Source organism: Peromyscus leucopus, chromosome 7 (assembly GCF_004664715.2).
Source record: "Peromyscus leucopus breed LL Stock chromosome 7, UCI_PerLeu_2.1, whole genome shotgun sequence".
NCBI lineage: Eukaryota > Metazoa > Chordata > Mammalia > Rodentia > Cricetidae > Peromyscus > Peromyscus leucopus.
In genome coordinates this window covers 498,133-514,280 of record NC_051069.1, presented here as the reverse complement: position 1 = coordinate 514,280, position 16,148 = coordinate 498,133, and the positions used below count along the sequence as shown (strand labels likewise).

Below are 16,148 nucleotides of genomic sequence, written 5' to 3'. Positions count from 1 at the left end.
TTTCTTCCGGAGCAGCTGCACAGAAGCGTGCATGAATGCAAAACACAGGCGAGCCTGGAAACAAGGCATCATTTAAGAGAATTCACCAGATGACTTAAACAAATAAACCTAGTGGGTTAAGCTTATTGTTCTACAGAGAATAAGCCACTCGGCTACCCACGGGTTGACGGAATTCACTGGACTAGAGCAGGGCTGACAAATGGGGAGAAAATATTTGGCAATTGTACTTTGTCCTGAGACAAATGACCAACTTACTTTAAATTCATTTCCTGCAGCTGGTGAGTGGGTGGCCAGGTCTGCGTCCCACCCATTGTAGCCAAGTGACGTTTCTTGACTTTGATGGGTTGCCACCTTTTGAGTCTGTGTTTTACAGAACAATGTACACTGCAGATCGTTTTCCAAATGTTCTGGAATAAGTGAAGAAGACCTTTTGCAAGCTGTGGCCATGCTCAGAGAATGGGGCGTTTTGACAAGCTGGGGAAGAGAGTGTCCGGGCAGGGCAGCCGTCTGCAGGACAGAGCACTGGCAGCCAAACAGCAACGCTGTTGCATCTTGGCCTTCAAAATGCACCTCCATAGCCCTGAACATTTCAGCCATTTACTGTATCGTAGCGATACTGGAGTGGGCCATGGGAGCTAACTGTTGGTGGTTTTTTATTGTGTTTGAAGACATCATTGCAGGAATCTGAGGCTTTCTTTCTTTCTCCCCTGCCCCTCCCCCCCGCCTTTTTTTTTACCCTCAGCTGTCCTGGAACTCACTCTGTAGATCAGGCTGGCCTTGAACTCACAGAGACCCGCCTGCCTCTGCCTCCCAAGTGCTGGGATTAAAGGCGTGCGACACCGCCGCCTGGCTGAATCTGGGGTTTTCAAGCTAACATTTCCTGTGAAGTAGGTGGCATTTCCACATGAATAGGATCCTATAAAATAAATCAGATGTGCGGAAATCTGGATAGCTCAAAGTTAGGAAAGGAGTCAGTCAGTCAGGGAAGGGCGTGCTGATGACTCAGCTGAAAACTATTTAGGCCAACCCCTATGTCTTTCCTTCAGGAGCCTCATGTGACTGTTTCTGCCGAAGAAGCTCAGCTCCTCTTCCTCCTCCTCCTCTTTCTCTTCTTCTTCCTCCTCCTTTTCCTCCTCTTCCTCCTCCTCTTCCTCTTATGTGCTTCTATGATGTTTCCTTATCTAATATTTCTTTAGTCATTGTAAAAGATAGAAGTGTCTACAAAGTGCGAATCAGTGAAGAATTACTTCTGACAGGATTGATCTTCACAGTATATAAAGAACTCAAGAAACTAGACATCAAAATACTGAATAGTCCAATTAAAAAAATGGGCTAAAGAGCTAAACAGAGAATTCACAAAACAAGAATCACAAATGGCTGAAAGACATTTAAAGAAATGCTCAACATCCTTAATCATCAGAGAAATGCAAATCAAAATGACTTTGAGATACCACCTTACACCTGTCAGAATGGCTACGATCAAAAACACCAATGACAGTCAATGTTGGAGAGGATGTGGAGCAAAGGGAAACTCCTCCACTGTTGGTGGGAATGTAAACTTGTACAAGCACTGTGGAAATCAGTATGGCGGTTTCTCAGAAAATTAGGAATCGAACTACCTCAAGACCCAGCCATCCCACTCTTGGGCATATACCCAAGGAATGCTGATTCATACCATAAAGATACATGCTCGGCTATGTTCATAGCAGCACTATTTGTAATAGCCAGAACCTGGAAACAACCTAGATGCCCGTCAATGGAAGAATGGATGAAAAAAATGTGGTACATATATACAATGGAGTACTACTCAGCAGAGAAAAACAATGAAAGCATGAAATTTGCAGGCAAATGGATGGAACTAGAAAAAATCATCCTGAGTGAGGTAACCCAAACCCAGAAAGACAGTTATGGTATGTACTCACTCATAAGTGGATTCTAGATATAAAATAAAGAACAATCAGACCACAAAAAAAAAAAAAAAGAATTACTCCTGACCTCTTTAGCATTTGTTCTAAGTGTAAATGCAACTCTAGGCACTTGGTGTTTTAATTTGTGGGTTAATTGTAAATAATTATTGTAGCAGTAATGTAATATTTAGAACTTAGTTTTTCATCTTTTTTTAAAAATTGATTTTTTTCCTTCCTCCCTCCCTTCCTACTCCTATTTCTCTCTTTTTGGTGTGTTGAGATAGTATCTTGTCATGTAGTCCAGACTGAGTAGAACTCATGATCCTCCTGCCTCAGCTTTCCAAGTGCTGGGATTACTGGTGTGTGACCAGGCCATCTTAAATCCAATTTCATGATGGAAGGCATCCTGAGTTTACTGCTTTTCTCCATAAGGATACTTAGTGAAAGAAATTAATATTTTAGCTGGAGAAGCCTCTGACCTTCACAGAAATTCACGGTTTTGCAAAGAATAGAATCTATTGCCTCTTACCCTCCTTCTCCTCTCATCTCCATTTGTTGCTGTGTGGTCTTAGACTAGTTACACAAGATCTCTGGGCTTCAGTTCTGTTATTCATGGACTCTAAATAATGATAGCACCTTCTTCTGGCATACCTGGCATACAGGGAAGGTTAAAAAACATTTTAGCTATTACTTTTTTGTGTGTGTGTGTCTTTTTTTGAGACAGCGTTTCTCTGTGTAGCTTTGGAGCCTTCCCTGGAACTCGCTCTGTAGCCCAGGCTGGCCTTGAACTCACAGAGATCCACCTGCCTCTGCCTCCCAAATGCTGGGATTAAAGGCGTGTGCCACCACCACCCGGCCGCTATTACTGTTTTTTAATTAGCTCAATATATATATTTCACATCCTTTTTCTTTATTTCCTCCTTTTTACATCTCCTAGTGAGGGAACAAGTCATTTCTAAGCATACTGGGAGACTAAAAAGCATAAAATGAAGCAAATTCCAAAGTCCAACAAGAGGGCCATGTTGTATCACTCCAGAGACTCCATTCAGCTCATGGTCAGAAAGTCTGCTTCTCCAGAAATGGCAAAGCTGTTCATGCGGCCACGGCAGCAGGTCCAGGTCCTGCATTCTGTCACTTCCAGCCTGCTCTTCTCCTCTCTATTTTCAATGTGTGATTTTTTTTATACATAGATTGGCATGTGCAACCAAGATAACATGCACACATTAAAGCTTCACCCATTCATGTCCCTCTGTGAGTTGTTTTATCCTTTCTAACGATGTTGACATTCATCTGTGTGTTGTGTGCATAAGTTTTCACACATGTGAAGTATTACAGTGATGGAAAGTGTAAGAAATAAAGACTGGATTACACTTGACAGGATATACACGAGATGTTTTTTCGTTCTTTGATGAAGTAGTTACAGCCAGACCAAAGCAGAATGGAAACATTCAGTTATCTGACCATGAGTAGTGATGGGGTAGGCAGTGGATTTCCTGCTATTAAAGAAACGGTGGTCAAGCTGGACAAGCATGACTGACCAGGGCTCTCAGGGTGTCACATTCACGTTTTGTCCAGTCTGTGGACAATGACACTGATCTAAGGCGACAGAATACTGGAAGACATCATTTAGTTAGTTCTTTGTTAGTCTCTGACGAACTGCTTCAATAAATATCCCTGAATTTTAAATCCCAAGACATTTTTATTTCAATACAATTTATGATCAGCAGTAGAGCTGTCCACAGGCGGTATTGGATTTCTCCATATTCCTCCTTGCCATTTATGCAAGGCATAGGTTTCCTTTATTCATGAGTCAATCCCCCTACCATCCATGCACAAGAAGAGGAAAGTGCCCAAGAGTCTGTGCCCATAGCTAGAGAGAGTAGAAGCAAAAAACCAAGGTAAACTATGGATTTGATAATTCACTCTTGACTACTCAAGGGTTGACACAGTTGTATTAGAAGTACGTGAATCGGGACCAGTGAAGTTCAATGCATCCTGGGCTAAGATTGACACAGCACAGTGTGGAATAAGCCCTACCCCTTTTTTTTTTAATGGTTGAGGAGAAGGTTTTTATTGTAGATATAAGAGAGCGCACAGCCAGAGGCGCCTGGAGAAGTCCAGGGTAGGGAGAGAAAGTAGCAGACTAAATATGGCCAGTTGACTGAACTGGGCCATGAAAGGAGAGAGAGGTGGGGAGAGTGAGTGAGCAGGGAGAGAGGGGGCCAAGAGAGAGGATCACGGGCCAAGACAGCCCAACTGAGCCCAACTTAACGATGTGATTTCTTCAGTCTTTGGCTTAGAATTTCCCTACTTACCAAGGAACTACAATAGGTAATGAATGAAGACTATAACGTTTCCTTAATGATGCCTTCTTTCTCAAAATTACTGTCCAGTCCATACCGCAGACATCTATTGTGATGCTATTTTGTGGGATTCAAAATAACAAAGCACAGACTTGGTTCTAAGTGGTTTTCTCTCAATTCAAAGACTTGACAGAAAGTCAAAAAGGGCCAAAGCATTGGGTGATGAGGAAGGCTTTGGATAGAGTTGTACTATTTCTTCATAACCAAAGAAGACATCGGATTTTATTATTTCCTTTCCTTTCCTGTTTTTAAAGGTCTTACTGTGTAGCTTAGATTGGCCTTGAACTCCAAGTAGCTCCTACCTTAGCTTCCTGAGTACTGAGATTACAAGTGTGTGCCATCACACTCAACTTGGGTCTTTTTTTTTTTAGATTTTTTTTTTTATTATTATGTATACAGTGTTCTGCCTGCACACCAAAAGAGGGCACCAGATCTCATTACAGATGGTTGTGAGCCACCATGTGGTTGCTGGGAATTGAACTCAGGACCTGTGGAAGAGCAGCCAGTGCTCTTAACCGATGAGCCATCTCTCCAGCCCCCGCTTGAGTCTTACTCTGCATATTATTTGTTTGGTTATTTATAAATATGTAAATATTTGTACATTTATCATCTAGAGACATAGCCCAGGCTGACCTTGAACTTGCTAGGTAGCTGAGGATGGCCTTGAACTCCTGGTCCTCCTGCTTCTATATCCCAAGTGCTGGGATTGTAAGTATGTTCCACTAAGCCTTGGTTTGAATAGCAGTTTTTTTTCTTTTTTTCTGAGACAGGGTTTCTCTGTGTAACCTTGGCTGTCCTGGAACTCATTGTAGACCAGGCTAGCCTCAAACTTAGAGATACCTGCCTCTGCCTCTCAAGTGCTGGGATTAAAGGCATGTGCCACCACCTGGTTGAATAGCACTTAAATAATCATTGGCCTACTGTGTTCCTGACCAGATTGCCACCTGTAGTTTTCGCCAGCTCTTAGTATTGCAAATCTTTCTAATTTTTGTATCCATCAAATAAACATGTGTGGTGCAAGTCTTACACACAAATGATTGTTGGTAAGCTGTCGATGATGAAAATTGACCACTAAACATCGGTTGGGAGGACAGTCACACAAATCAAGCATGAAACAACAGGACAAAATAATGGGTACTATAACAACAGAGTTACCAACGGTGTAAATGGATCACTGCAAAGCCAGAGTTCAGTGTGGAGATCTGGGTTCAGAATCACACCAAGGGTAAGCAACAGACCTGTGTCTCTGCCCCTGATGCCAGCATGCTTCTCACTTCAAAGTTAAAAACACCGTCGTGAGTATCAGGGTTTCTCACAGCAATAAAATGTTTCACTTTCCATGTCGAACGTCCACTGGTTATAACTAGGATCCACTGAGTGTCTGCTCAGGGCCTTTTTCATGCTCATTTGCTCATCTCTAGTGAAAAATTCAGTCATTCTCAGCTGTGAGTGGTCAGAATGGGAGTGCAGAGCGGCTGGTTGCTTATAGGCTTCAACTTTCTGATCTATAAAAATCTTTCAGGAGGGGGTTGCACAATGGCCCCGAGGGAAAAATGTTGTGATACAAACCTGGGGACCTGAATTTTACCCCTAGAGCCTGTGTAAGGTAGAAAGGAGGGAACCAGTTCCCAGAATCTGTCCTACGACCTGTGTTAAGTGTGCTGCGGCACACACTCACAAATAAGTATCACACACACAGAGAGACCATAATAGTGCATTAAAACTTAATTGGCAGGAATTGAGGGAGGACCCCAGGGTGTGGACATTCTTTCTCAGGTCAAGTAGACAGGTAAATGGAAGAAGAGTAATTTTTTCAGGTTTTGGTTGCCTTTCTGAGTTTTCAGTTATGAAGTGAGTTCAAAATTTTGTGTGTCATCCTTGCTCAGGAGCCATGCTAATCTTCTCTGTATCGTTCCAATTTTTTTTTTTTTTAGTATATGTGCTGCCAAAGTGAGCACCATCCTGAGATATCTTAGGCCCTGTCTCAAAACATTAAAAATGAAAAAGAAAACAAAGGCATACACCCACCACCACCCAACCTTTCTCCTCAATGCGATATCTCCTAGAAATCCTGTCACCATGAGCTGGGAATGGAGCCTGCAATATGTGAGTCCTTGGGAGGCACTGAAGATCCAACCCACATGCACTGACTTATTCAGGCTGTTTCTTCCATACATAAAATCTAAATATTTGTGTGGCCAAATCTTTCACTGCTTATAAAGCTCTCTATAATTCAAGGCAACACATGTTCCCCCCCCCCCATGTCCTAGCACTATTAGGTGCTGACAATGAACCTTTCCCATTGAATTGGTTGTATGTGTTTCTCAAAAAGATAAAAAATTACTTATCAGGCCTGGAGGAGAGCTGAGCACATTGGCTGCTCTTTTGGAGGACCTGGGTTCAAGTCCCAGTACCAGGTTGTGACCCACAACTGTCTATAACTTAGTTCCAGAGTATCTGATGCCCTCTTCTAGGTCTGTGTGCACCAGGCACATGTGAGGTGCACAGGCATAATTCAGCCAAAACATCTACACATAAAATTTAAAAAATAAAAATAAACTGCATTTCCATATACACATAATGGGTATCTTTTTGGATTCTTCTTTGTCAGTCTTTATACTAATATCAGACCTTATTGATTGCTTTATTTTTATACTGATGTTGAACACATTTGTTCTTTTTTTTTTAGTTTTTGGATATTTAAGACATTTCATTTCTGTGTAGCTACTACCATCAACTTCTACCAAGAGCTGAGTGAGGAGCCATCGGATCCATAACACAAATCGGGAAGAACTGACATCTTAACAATATTGAGACTTCTAAATCAATAATGAAGCATGTCTCTTCATTCACTCAGATTATCTTTAATTAGTCTCAGAAATGTTCTATAGTTCCCATTATGTAAGATTATTATATTTACCTCTAAATAGTTAGTGCATGTATCAGTAAATGCTTTCATTTAAAGATGCATACTTTATTTATGTATCTGTGTGTCTGTGCACACATATGCATGTAGCTGCCTGTTGAGGCCAGAAATTGATCCCTCGGAACTGAGTCACAGGAGGTTGGTTTAGAGCTGCCCAGTGTAGGTTCTGAGAACTAAACTCTGGGCCTCTGGAAGAACGGCAACTGCTCTTACACCACTGAGCCATCTTTCCAGCCTCTATTTTCGTTTTTGTTTTTGCTTTTCGAGACAGGGTTTCTCTGTGTAGCTTTGCACCTTTCCTGGGACTCACTTGGTAGCCCAGGCTGGCCTTGAATTCACAGAGATCTGCCTGCCTCTGCCTCCTGAGTGCTGGGATTAAAGGCATGCACCACCACTGCCCGGCTGTAGCCTCTATTTTCATGTTTGTTTTGTTGGTGGTGGTGCTGGTGCTAGTGGTGGTGCTGGTGGTAGCCATGGCTTTGGTTGTGGGTTTTTTGTTGTTGTTGTTTATTTTATTTTATTTTTATTTATTTACTTTTTGCCTTATGGTATTAGTGTTGCTGCCACACAGTCACGTTATTATTTTGTTCCAGTGCTTACCTTTTAACGTTATTAAGGTTACCTTTTAAATACTTGCCCGGGGGTTCGATCCCCGCTGCCCTGCATTCTTTCCTGTAGACTCCGGCTTCCAGCTGCTGTCATTTTCTCTTACCTGCAGGACTTCCTGTAACTTTTCTCACAGTGCGGGTCTGCTCAGGAGGAGTGTTTGTATTTGTTGTAAACAGCCTTTGGTTTACCTTTTTGAGGAGAGATGTTTTTATTAGATATGGAGCTCTGGGTTGATAGGCTTGCCTTCTTGCAGAACCTTAATGACGCTCCTCCTCCCGTTCTTCTATCAGATTTCTGATAAGAAACCTACTATTATCCTTATCTCCTTTCTCCACAACATGCCTGTTTTACTCTAGCTGGTTTTTTTTTAAGCATTGTCTCATTATCATTGTTTTTGGAGTAATTAAATTACAGTTTTCTTTGGCACAGTGCTTGCAATGTTTCTTACGCTTGGAGTTGGCTAAACTTTTTGAATATGTGAGTTCATGACTTTCATTCGGTTTTAAAGTTTTCAGAATTTCAAGAGTTTTTCTTCAATTTTTTTTTGTTACCTTGTCTCTATCCTCTCCTCTGAAAATTTGTACAAATATTAAGCTTCTAAAGTTATTCTGTGGGTCACTTGGGTTCTGATGAGTAAACCATCATCTGTTTGTGTTTCATTTTGCTTTTTTTTTTTTTTTTTTTTTTTTTTTTTTTTTTAAGTTTTTCGAGACAGGGTTTCTCTTTGTAGCTTTGCGCCTTTCCTGGAACTCGCTCTGTAGATCAGGCTGGCCTCGAACTCACAGAGATCCTCCTGCCTCTACCTCCCGAGTGCTGGGATTAAAGGCGTGCGCCACCACCGCCCGGCTGCTATTTCTAGTTCTACGTCCTCGAGTTCACTCTTTTCTACACCATCACGTGCGCTGATCTTCTCGTGTGTGCTGTCAAACACGCTATTAGGATCACCCGGAGTCATTTTACTTTGTCCTCATGGTTTTCAACTGTTTCAGTTGGACGTTTTTTCAGAGCATCCCTGCCTCCACTTTCTGTTCTGAGCATGCCGCACGCTGTTCCCACAGCTCTTTTAACGCCTGATAAGAATTTTCCAGCTCCACACCTTAGGATCAGTTTCAGTGATTTCATGTTCTCATTAGCAGTCATTCTGGAGTGGTTTGCTCTGCTGTTTTGTGTATCTGACACTACTTTTCTAGTGGAATGTTGTGGTATTGTCTTGCTGGGCCTGGCTGTTTCTGCATTCCTACAAACATTCTTGTCTTTGTCTGGGAACACCAGTGAGTTACTACGAAACAGTTTGGTTCTTTCTAGTCTGACTTTAAGGGCTCAGTCTACCAGCAATTACCTCTTGCTTCAGAAGTGTGTGTCACCCGTGTGCTCTGTCTTAGGATCCATTCAGCTTTCCACCACGGCCTGTGGGATGGTACTGTGCTCATTTGAGTCTATGTTCCTCTACTTCACACTACGTCTGTTAGATATTTTTATGTCGTTTGTTTCTTAGTAGTTCGTTCTCTGCTTGTATTGATGCTTATCATTCCAATGCGGGGACAAGCCAAACCTTATTAAACGGCTTATTATTGATGGGCATTTAGACTGTCTTGGATTATTATGAATCCAACGGCTATGGATGGTTTGATGGACATTATGGAATATATGTACACATGCACTAGACGTGCCGTTACAGAAGGCTGCTGTGAGGAAGGAGGAAGCTTGAGCTGAGTATTTCATTAGGTGAAGAAGCAAATGGAAGAGCTCTACCGAGTGAGAAGAATCATAAAAGAAAAGGGAGAGAGCCGGGCAGTGGTGGAGCACACCTTTAATCCCAGCACTCGGGAGGCAGAGACAGGCGGATCTCTGTGAGTTCCAGGCCAGCCTGGGCTACCAAGTGAGTTCCAGGAAAGGCGCAAAGCTACACAGAGAAACCCTGTCTTGAAAAACCAAAAAACAAACAAACAAAGACTTTGAAAGAGTTATAATGATTGGTTTGCCATGCCAGGCTAGCCAGATATCACAGCACCATTTCAATTGAGTTGCCGTGGTATTCTATTAAGGAAAGATTCACCTAAATATATATGATAAAAATACCACAAGTAATGTAAGAGAATGATAATAAATTGGGGAAAGTATTTCAGATATATAGTAGACAAAGGGTAACTATGATATATCAGCAATTCTGTGAGGTAAATTAAAAAAGACATACAAACACATACATATACACATATGCATATAAACATATACATATGTATGCATATGCACACATACACACAGATTCACGCACGCACACGCGCGCGCACCCACACACACACACACAAACTAGTGGAGAATATGTAAGGGGTAGAATAGAACAGTTTATAGGTGAACTACAATGGCCAATGTTTGCAATACAATACTAGACTACTTTCTAAACGACTAAGCTTATTTATTATGCATGTTGTTCTGCCTACATGTATGTCTTTGCATCATATGCATGCCTCGTTCCCACAGAGACCAGAAGAGGGTATTGGGTTTCCTGGAACTGGAGTTACAGACAGTTATGAGTCACCATGGGGACTGAACCCGGGTCCTCTGGAAGAGCATTCAGTACTCTTAACCACTGAGCCGTCTCTCCAGCCCCTAGGCTGACCTGTTAGTGATATGAAATGTTGGCTTGAGAACAGGGAGCAATCTGACCACGAGGAAGCAGCAAACGGTTTGAGACGTGCTTTTGACCTTGAAACCATTATGGGACCTTAGTCTTCAGAAACATTTTTTGCTAGGAAACAAAGATGTGCTTTCAAGAATATCCCTGTTAGTGGTTCTTACACTTAGTGAACTGCTGGGACAACCCAAGCAGGGTGTGTGTGATAAACCAGTACGACGGTGTAAGGGAGAGCTCCGCTTGTGTTCTTTCCAGTGGAGCCGGTCACGTGTGCGGCACAGAGGAAGCCATTGACAGTATGCCGTGAGCAGAAGACAGCTGTGCAACTTTGGTGTATATTTACAGACACTCAGAACAATTCTAATTAACATCCTCGAAAGTGTGAAGGGAACTGTTCTCCTCTTGGTGAGCATGCGCGATTGCGTAAACAGGCTGGACGGTCGCTTTGTTAAATAGATCTATGCGTGACGATTTCAAACCTTAAAATTAGCTTGTATGCAAAAACAAAAAAATTCTACTAGGAATGTGTCTTGGAGAAAAATTTGGAAGTGTGAAAAAGCTAGAAATACGTTGACTTCAGCATGCTTCAGAGCCTCGTAAAATCAGCAACCTGTTGGAGTGGGATTGCTTAGTCATAGCACATACATGAAACTCAAAAATAACTGTTGACAACTACTTAGGCTGCCACCCTAAGAGTCACTCTGCCCGTTTCTAAGAACTGGATGGCAGTGCAGGAAGAGACTGCAGCTGCAGCCCGGGGAAGTGACTCGTAAGTGACAACGGGGATCTCGTGTCTGTTTAGTTTAAGGGTTCTCGGCTGGTCTATTTCAGGGCCATGAAACATGTAGGCTGTTCTTGGAGCTTTGGGGAAGATTCCAAGGCAAGAAAGATTGAGATGTACACAGAGACACTTCCGCCATCATCATTTGTCTGGATAGGTCACATGAGGATGTTAGAATTTGCTACTTGAAGCTGTATGGCTAGCCACTACCCTCAGTGAAAGCCATGAGGGTCAGAGAGGAGGTCACCCAAACTGCTGCTACGCCAGTTGTGTCCGGCTTAAAATGAGCCAATGCCAGACTTACTCATTAGTTATCTTTTTTTTTTTTTTTAAATTTTGTTTTACTTTTCAAGACAGGGTTTCCCTGTGTAGTTTTGGTGCCTGTAGACCAGGCTGGCCTCAAAATCCACCTGGTTCTGCCTCTCGGAGTGCTGGGATTAAAGGCGTGCGTCACCACCGCCCAGCCTACCTTTTTTTAAAAGTAGGTGTTGTTATATTATGCAAATGAAGTTGTCCTGATGGAGGAAGCTTGAAGATAGTGAATCCTTGCAACTCTGGAACAGGACAGCTTAGGCTAAAGTCTTGGTAGCTCTTGAGAGTCTGACTTACCCAAATGCTTATCTTCTGTATGATAAGCTTTCAATTTTCGATGATTTCAGTTTTCTGTGGGGCCATGCCACCTCCAGGGGACTCCGCAGCTGTCTTATTCCTTCATGTTTCTCTCTTACTTCTGCTTTTGTGGAATCCCATAAGTTCTACGTTGTGTCTTCATTTTCATCCATCTCTATTTTTATTTTATTTATTTATTTATAGATTTTTTTTTTGAGAAAGGGTTTCTGTGTGTAGTTCTGGCTGCCCTGGAACTCACTTTGTAGACCAGGCTGGCCTCAAACTCACAGAAATCCACCTGTATCTGCCTCGCAAGTGCTGGCATTAAAGGCGTGCGCCACCACCACTACCACCTGGTGCCATTTCTATTTTTAAGTGTTCCTTCTGATTTCTGATTTCTTTGGTCTCTTCATGGTTTGAGTGTTGGTGTTAGTTTTTGTTTGTTTTGTTTTTAAAGTCTCCCCCCCACGCCACCCCCGCAGTAGTGAAGTTACAGCAGAGAATGAACTTTCTATTATCTTATCTTTTAGAATGTGTGGAGTCTGTTCTGTGGCCTGGGATAGGATCTGTCGTAGAGGATGTTCCCATCATGCTGAAGAAGACAGACGAGCTATTCTGTTGTTGTTAGGCAATGCTCGACATGTGTCTGGGGATCTGGTTAGTTTATAAAGGACTAAGTGGTCTATGCCGCTCAAAAATACTTTATTTTCTTATTGATTTTTTACTGTAGATGCTCTAACCATTTTTTATAGTTTCAAACTAATGTAAAATCTGTATTTCTCTCTTCAGTTTTGTCAGTGTTTTTGTCTCCCCTTATTTTGGTGTGTTTTGTGTGTGTTTGTTTCTACATGTGTAGATATGTGCCTGTGTATGTTGAAGCCAGAAATCAAACTTAAAGGTCATTCTTCAGGATCTAGATACCTTAATTTTTTTCCTTAGATTTATTATTATTGGCCAGGTGGTGGTAGTGCACGCCTTTAATCCCAGCACACGAGAGGCAGAGGCAGGCAGATCTCAGTGAGTTCAAGGTCAGCCTGGTCTACAGAGCAAGTTCCAGAACAGCCAGGGCTACACAGAGAAATCCTGTCTCAAAAAACAAAAACAACAAACAAAAAAGATTTATTATTGTTGTTATTATTGTGTGTGTGTTTGTGTGTATGTGAACACCATGTGTATGCAGGTTCCTGTGGAGATTAGAAGAGGGCACTGGATCTGGATCCCCTAGAACTGGAATTACAGGCTACTGAGGGTATTGGGAACCTAACCTGGATGCTTTGGAAAGGCAGCAAGTGCTGTGAATTGCTGAGCATCTCTCTGACCCCTGTCTTGTGTTTTGCCCCAGAATCCCTCTTTGGGACCCGGGGTTTGCTGATTGGGCTGGGCTGGCAAACTCTATGTGCCGGAATCAGTAGTTTCTCCCATTATAAAATTACCTATGGATTAAGAGAGAAAAATGTTGAAATCAGCTTTTTCCGGAACTAGAAAATTGTCACCGATTTAATTAAGTCTCCCAGGCTATCCTAAAGGACACTGAGCAGCGGTACAAACAAAAGACCCCATTACAAGGTGAAAAGTGAGAACAGCTCCCAAAAGTTCTCCTCTAACCTTCATACAGAGTCCAGAGAATTGTTCTCTGACCTCTATACAGAGATCTGAAAGTTGTTCTCTGACCTCCACATACAAGTTAGGGCGTGTGCGTGTGTGTGTGTGTGTGTGTGTGTGTGTGTGTGTGTGTCTGCGTGTGTGTCTGTGTCTGTGTCCAGACACACCACCGAAGGAAAAAAACAGTATAGGGATGCTCACGTGACTCTTCCTCACCCTTGACCTTTTTCCTGGCTTGCTGGTAAACCTGAAGACATCAGTGACTTTCTCAATGTGGGACTCTGGGTCTCAGGAAAAAAAACAGGTCCTCTTCATAAGCCATGTTGTCCGTGCTCGGAAGGAAGATGCAAGCCTTTGCCTTTGTTGTCCAGACCAGACTTACTCCTGGCAGGCAGGCCATTGTGCAAGAGGCTTTCCCTGAAAACAGTGGACAATTAATCACCTCTTACTGCTGTGAGCAACTGAAAATTTCAACTGAGGCAAAAATACATAAAAACAGACACACTGTAAGCCTGGGAAAGACAGAACAGGAATTTCTTTGGGCATTCAAAGGCTTGGTGGCAGCACTTGTGTGAATATGAAGCATTTGTGTCCAGTCCCCAGGGCAACAAAACAAATCAACCAGAACTGCAACACACACACACACACACACACACACACACACACACACACACACACACACGAACTAGAAAGCCACACACATCATGCAGACCTGGAAAGTTAGGTAGCTAGTTAGAAATTAACAAGTTTGAAGGCCATTGAAGATGGACCCTTCCTTCAGTCAGCTTCGGAGCCCCATGTGCTGGAAAGACACAAATTTTAAGGAAGGGGGAAATATCAGAACTGCTCGTTGCTAGAATTGAAATAGGATGGTTGATGGTCAGTTGCCTCTTCCAAATGGCGGCAGTGGTTGATAACGCCCTTTTCTGAAGACAGCAGGCGCCTCCAAGACCTCCTGGGATAAGGAGAAAATCCTGTTTTACAACCTCAGGGGGACAGCCTGAAGCCAGAAGCTGAAAATAAACCGAGTCCTTCTGAAGAGGGAGCAACCACCTCCTTAATGAGATCCGAGCTTATGTCCTCCTTGAGCTCATCCCTTGTAGTTGGTGCAGACCCCCACTGCCAAGCCGGCTCACTGCCCAGAAAGTGCAGACTTTTCTCTGTTTCCTCCTTCCGTCTCCCTCTTTTGGACACTGCCTAAAATCCCAAGCTTCTTGCTACACACACACACACACACACACACACACACACGCACGCACGCACGCACGCATGCACGCACGCACACACAGCTTTCCCTGAACCCTGGCTTACAAAGGACAACTTTCTCCCTTCGTGTCCAGCCCCACTTTTCTGCAGCCCGCCTGCCCACCCCAGCCCGCCTGCCCCGTGTCTTTCTCTCAAACTCCAATAACATTGTCCTCAAGTTTCCTTCTGGGTCGGTTTTAAGTTTTTTTATCTACGACACTAGAGACCTGCCAAGGGGATAGTGCTCTCCCATGATAATGGGACACGCGGGAGAAAAGGTCTGAGAAGACTCCACACACTGCCGCCTGGTTGACCTCCAGGCGGGATGGGAACAGGAAGTCATAGCTAGGGCCGAGTTGAAAGCAGCCTGACTAATCACTGAGGAAAAACGGCACTATCTAGCCGGGCTGCGAGGTTTTCTTCTTTCTTTCTTCCCTCTTTCTCTCTTTTTCCTCATTGAATCTTTTCTTTTCCTTCACATCCTCCAAAATCCTTTAAGTACGAAACTATTCTTCTATAACGAGGTATATGTTTCAACACTGGCAAATAAGCACACAAGCCTGAGAGTTTATTCCTAGAAAACTATCCTAAAAGAAGTACTTTAGGTTGAATCAAAGGGACGCCAAACGGGGACCGCAAGTACCAGGGGCTTCAAGGCACAGCTCACAGGTGAAGTGCAGTCCTCCCCACACATGGCCCTAGTTCGGTCCCAGCAACAAGCTTTAGTACGTGTGACCATACAGGTAAATTCAAACCTCAGGGGCTATGGTGGCGCACACTTCTAATTCCAGCACTTGAGAGGCTGAGGCAGGAGGATTGTGTGTTTGAAGCCAACCTGAGATACAGAGCAAATTTAAAGCTACATACTGAAGCCCTGTGCAAAATAAAAAGTTTTCTGAACATGTTTATCTCCTCCTCCTCCTCCTCTTCCTCCTCCTCCTCTTTTTCCTCCTCCTCTTCTTCCTCCTCCTTTGTTTTTTTGTTTTTGTAGTCTTGGCTGGTGTTTGAACTTATAATCCTCCAGCCTCAGCCTCCTAAGTGCTGAGGTTACAGGTCTACACCACCACACCCAGCTCTTATTTTATACTCTGTTAGGAAAATTTTCTATCTCAAGCTTTTTTGAATCTTTCCAACAAGAATTTTTTGTTCTTTTTATATATTTATTTTATTCATATAGGTGCTTTGCCTGCACGTATGTCTGTGCGCCACACACATGCCCGGTGCCTCCATGTGGGTGCTGGGACTAGAACCCTGGTCTTTTACAACAAGTGCTCTTAACCACGGAGCCAACTCTGCAGCCTCCTCAACAAGATTTTTAAGACTGATGCACGGTGTGATGTTTCCTCGTGCCTTGCTTTTATTAAGTGTTCATGTTTTCCGCTAGTATTCTCAGAGTTTGGGGGGATCAGTTTCCCCCACTGCCCTTTCTTATCCTGCCCACCTTTCCCCCATAATCCTTACTCTAGACTTCGCA

The 16,148-nt window shown here is 43.1% G+C and overlaps 1 non-coding gene across 1 annotated transcript; it reads right to left on the bottom strand.

Moving 5' to 3' along the window:
* Positions 1-6,112: 6,112 nt before the first annotated feature.
* On the bottom strand, positions 6,113-6,220 carry LOC114692083. The gene has a single exon (XR_003734337.1). It is a non-coding gene; the product is annotated as a U6 spliceosomal RNA (small nuclear RNA).
* Positions 6,221-16,148: the final 9,928 nt, after the last annotated feature.